Source organism: Rhineura floridana, chromosome 1, assembly GCF_030035675.1.
Source record: "Rhineura floridana isolate rRhiFlo1 chromosome 1, rRhiFlo1.hap2, whole genome shotgun sequence".
NCBI classification, from domain to species: Eukaryota; Metazoa; Chordata; class Lepidosauria; order Squamata; family Rhineuridae; genus Rhineura; species Rhineura floridana.
In genome coordinates this window covers 317,233,129-317,238,624 of record NC_084480.1, presented here as the reverse complement: position 1 = coordinate 317,238,624, position 5,496 = coordinate 317,233,129, and the positions used below count along the sequence as shown (strand labels likewise).

The 5,496-nt window shown below is 45.5% G+C and overlaps 1 pseudogene; it reads right to left on the bottom strand.

Moving 5' to 3' along the window:
* Positions 1 to 1,073: 1,073 nt before the first annotated feature.
* On the bottom strand, positions 1,074 to 1,189 carry LOC133375878 (5S ribosomal RNA; annotated as a pseudogene).
* Between the last annotated feature and the right edge of the window lie 4,307 nt (positions 1,190 to 5,496).

The following is a 5,496-nucleotide window of genomic DNA, read 5'->3' as shown; positions in this document are numbered from 1 at the left end:
TTTTCATTCTTTGTTACAGTAACACACTAGAATCAAAGTACCATTTTAACAAACTAACTACGGGCGCAATCCAACTTGTATTTACACGAGGCTGGGGACAGTTGGATGTGGCGGACTCCTGGCTGAGCTGGCAGGCGGCTCCCCGTCGGCAGAAGTCCTGGCTCATCCATGGGGCCACCAGGACCCTGCTAGTGCTGTCAGGAATCTGCCAGGGATGGCCATCCTGGTGGAAGGAGAGCCAGTGGAAGGCCCCAAAATAGGGCGCTTCAGGGCATGGCAGGGAGAAGCTGAGGGGGAGACTGATGCATCCTCCTCCTTGCATTCAGAGGACTCCTACGGGTCCAGGTAAAATTTCTGGCCGGCGGAGTAAAATAATTTCCATTGTGGTTAATGGGAAGCGTTTACTCTCCAGTGGGGGAATTCACCAGAGCCAATCTTTGCTTTTCCACCCCTCCCCCCGTGGCTCCCAATTGAGGTGGCATTCAGCTGGCTGGGCAGTTCCTGAACGGAGAGTAGATGCCATGGAGCTTTCTGCCTGCTCCTCCGCCGCCACCCCGCTTTCTGCCGGCTTCCCATGATTTGGATTGCTCTGTAAGAACCTAAGACGTTTGTCGTTTACAGGGCAAGCTTGTAGATATTCTATGATTCTATGCTTTGATTTGGACCCCTGCATTGAGCAGGGGGTTGGACTTGATGGCCTTATAGGCCCCTTCCAACTCTACTATTCTATGATTCTATGTCTACTTAGAAGGAAGCCTCACTGAGCTCAATGGGGTTTACTCCAAACACGGGTACATAGCATGAATTCAGTTGTAATAAGGTTGATGTGTCCCTTCACGGCGAAGCTGCAAAAGCATAACTTTGCTGTGCATCTCAGCATGAGCAGAAAAAATTGCAATACTTGCTGGGAGTCAGCATCTCATACACTCTCTTCCATGGCAGCTTTGCTATTGTTGTGATATGCCTTCAAGTCGATTACGAATTATGGCGACCCTGCAAATCTTTTCTGGATATATTCATAGGGTTTTCAGGGTAAGAGGTATTCAGAGGTGGTTTACCATTGCCTTCCTCTAAGCCTATGGCACCCACTATTCCCAGGTCTCCCATCCAAGTACTAACCAGGCCTGACCCTGCTTAGCTTCCGAGATCAGATGAGATCAGGTGTGTTCAGGATAGTATGGTTTTAGCAGGGACATAAATCTTTAGATGGGTACTAAAGCCTCAGTCTTTCTTAGAAATCACTCCCTCATAAGTACAGCTAGTGTCTCACATGAAGATACACTAGGAGCATAAGTGAGGAAATGGTTGGAGTGAATTCCTGTATCCTGAAAGGATCCTCAAGATATGCACCACAATTGCACTGTGGTTTTAAAAGCCTCACTGCTTGTCCCTAAACTGGCAGATACCACAGTCTATGGAAACCACTTTGGAAGCACAGGAGGCTGCCTTATGCCGAGTCAGACTATTGGTCCATCTAGCTCAGTATTGTCAACCCTGATTGGCAGCTTGTTGTTGTTATGTGCCTTCAGGTTGATTACAACTTATGGCGACCCTATGAATCAGCGACCTCCAAGAGCATCTGTCATGAACCACCCTGTTCAGATCTTGTAAGTTCAGGTCTGTGGCTTCCTTTATGGAATCAATCCATCTCTTGTTTGGCCTTCCTCTTTTTCTACTCCCTTCTGTTTTTCCCAGCATTATTGTCTTTTCTAGTGAATCATGTCTTCTCATTAGCAGCTCCCCAGAATTCCAGGCAGGGGTCTCTCCCTGACCAATCTGGAGATGCTGGAGACTGAACCTGGGATATTCTGCACACAGAACAGATGCTTTACCACCGAGCTACACCAGCCTTGTGCTGCATGAGAACCCTGAAATCAGATTACAGCACACATGAACCAGCCCCCAGCTGACCACAGTTGGGAGTTAGGCTGAAGAAGATGGATGGGGCTGTGCCCAGAGGAGATGTACTCTGAGCTGGGCATTTCCTGAGCCCAACTCACTACCACCACCACCACCAGCACACACAAGGATCCTTTAAACTGTGAGACTAAATGCTTCCTCACAGATTCAGGGACTGTGAGTAGAAGAAATTGGTCAGAAAGAGTGGGTGCCCTACAGTGCATTTTCCAGAGCTTGGAAAAGTTACTTTTTAAAACTATAACTCCCATGGCCACTGGATTGGGTTGATGGGAGTTGTAGTTCAAAAAAGTAACTTTTCCAAGCTCCATTTTCTCTGAGTCACATCTACCCCCATAGGAGACCCAAGGCAGTGTCTCCAACTACACAGGGCATTTCATACCAGCCTTGAGCTGGCTCTGTGCAGCCAGGCATCCTCAGAACCTCAATGACTTGCTGCACCAGGAACCAAGAGTACATAAGAACCCTGCTGGATCAGGCCAATGGCTCATTTAATCCAGCATCCTGTTCTCACAGTGGCCAATCAGAGGATGCTCACAAGAAGGACCTGAGTGCAACAGCACCCTCTCTACTTGTGATTCCCAGCAATTGGTATTCAGAGACAGGCTGGCTCTGTCAGGGGAGTCAGAACACAGACATCGCAGGTGGTAGCCACTGACACCCTTGTCCTCCATGAGTTTGCCTAATCCCCTTTTTAAAGCCATCCAAGCCGGTGGCTATCACTATGACTTGTGGGAAAGAGTCAAGCACGCTTCCAAATGAGCATCTGAGTGCAAATGTTTATCCATCCATCCTGCTTTGTTTTCAGTGTGGTGGGGAGAAGAAACATCCCCATCAATATTCGATCAGCACATTGGAATGCTCATCAGATTTGCCTCCCATTGAAAGCAACGCAGCGTGGACAGCAAGGGTCAATACTTGAGTGGGATGGTTGTGGTCCGCCAACTGAAAGACACATGGAAGGTAGGGATGACCTAGCTGGATTGGAGCAAGAAAGAGGGGAACGGGTATACTGAGAATATAAGGAAGAAGATAAACATTCACACACACACACACACACACCCCAATCTGTCTTTCCTCTCCATTAAATGCTTTCATAGGTCTACACTCTTTAGGGGTTGTTTGTTTTTTTAATTTGCAAACTTTCCAATGGCAAATTAGGAGCAGGAGTGTAGTCGTCCAGGGTCTTGGGGGGTCTTAGTCTTTTTACTTTTTTGAGAGCAGGGTCCCTATGTCACCAGCATTCTGCAAGCCAATAAGCATGAAAAGGGAGTCTGTTGGCAACTGAAAAGAGACTTCTAACATGCTTCCTTGTCCTTTCCTGCGGATTGTAGACAATCAGAGTGAAAGGAGGTGAGTCATCCACTGAGAAGACTCTTCTCAGTAGCTAACACACTCCCCTTTCATGCTGATTGGTTCCTACCGGTGTCTGTTGTTGCGGGAGAAGGCATTAACAAGGATCTCATTCTCAACTCAGCAGCAAAAAAGGGGGAGGGGTGGCTGTGACTAACACAAAGAGACCCTGCACTTCTGAACTTGCCACTACACTACTGATTAGGAGAGTATTTCTCTAACTCAAATATGGTCCTTCCTAATTTTCTCCATATCGCTGACTTTTTCACAAAATCTATGTTCATGACTAGAACACTCACCAGAAGTTTTTCTTTTGGAGGGGAGGCCAACAATGAGAGCCTAATACATTGTATTGTATTGTTTTATTGATGTATTCCTGTATTGTGTTTTTCTTGTAAGCTGCCTTGAGGGCCTTTTGGCCATAAGGCGGGGTATAAATAAACTATCATAATAATAGTAATAATAATAATAATAATAATAATAATACATCCCTGATTCTTCCCCTACCCCCAATCACTGGGCTTGTATTTCTGGAGCTCAGATGACTGAGAACAGTTGCCATTATGTCCTACAATTATGTCCTATATTGTGACATTTATACTGAACCCAGGAGAGAGAGAAAAATCATTGTTTATTTATTTATTTATTATCATTATTTTTACCCCGCCCTTTTCCCAAAACTGGAACTCACGGCGGCTTCCAGATAAAAGCACACATATAATTAAAAACATACAAAAGTCTAGATTAAAATCAAATTAAACAATTTACAGTATTAAAACCATTCATACACACAGTTAAAATAATTCAAACTCAGTTTAAAATAATACAGTTAGGCAACAGCAAGGCAGCACCCTTCAAGACCTGTCCTTAACAGCTTTCAGTTCCAAAGGCTTGTTGGAATAAAAAAGTCTTTGCTTGCCGACGGAAGGACTGTTGCATGGTTTGGACACATCTGATGACTTGCTCAAAACAAAGTGCTTTCTTTCTAACCAAGAGACATTACCACTGAGCCATTAATGTCCCCCACCCATTTTACCAGGATTTCAACTGTTTCGCTGGGGTGTTTTGACGTTGAGGAAGTAACAATTCATTGACACTATTACTCAGTTTCTTTCTGTTTGCTGCATTTCTATCCAACCTTTTCCTCCCAGACGTCCAAGGTGGTTTATGTGGTTCTCCCTTCCCCATATTATCCTCACCACAACCTTGTGAGGTAGGTTAGGCTGAGAGACACTGACTGGCCCAAGGTCACCTGGTGAGCTTCATGGCTGAGGGGATTTGAACCTTGGTCTCCCAAGTGATAGTCCAACACTCCAACCATTTCGCCACACTGGCTCTGTGAGTGTGTGCACTGGTCATTAATGTAGGTGCCTTTTCCTCCATTGATGGGTGTGGGGGAGGGACATGCCCATCCCATTTTGTGAACCTGTCTCTTTTTCTCCTCTTTTAAATGTGGCAGCCATTTTGTGACTGGCGCCCACAGCATTTTCTCAACATTCCATTGGCCGAAAAATGTTGGTGACCTCTCTGCTTTCCCATAACGTCACTTCATTCCAGGTGCATTCCATGGGGAATTAAAGAAGCCAGCCAGCCAGCCAGCCGCAGAAAAGAGCCAGGGGTGTCAGTGAAGTTTGCATTCCAAAATCTCAAACGCTGCACCCCCCCCCAAAAAAAAGTGCAAAAGAGAAAGGAAATTTTAGCCTCCACATTTCACCTGGAGCCTGCTAGCATCAAATTCAGGCTGGACATTTGAACGTCTGAAAGTTCAGCCTGGGCCTAGGAGGACTACATTATACTTAGGCTTTGCAAGATTTGCTGTGCCCACACCGAAACTGAGAACAACATTTATGACAGCAAATGCTGTTATGTGCCAAAATGTTCCCATGTATTGAGTTTTAAGCTGTGGTTTCAAATATATGAGCTGCTTATGTGCACTCTGATGCTAAAGACTTGTAATAACCTAACTGGTTCATCACCAAGTACTTGATCTGACTGTTTATTTACGAACATATAGGCTGGACAAGTGCAGAGAAGCCAGCACACAAGCAGACAAAGGGAGACCCAAAGAAGAGTCATTGTGTCCCCTCCAGATCCAAAGCAGCTCCTTAACCAAATCCACTGTTCCGCTATTCAGCCTTCCTTGCATATCTTCAGCCAGGAAACAATGGTTTCAGATCCTACTTTGGCAGAAAAATATGAATTATTTTCCAGGGCCTTGAAATGGCC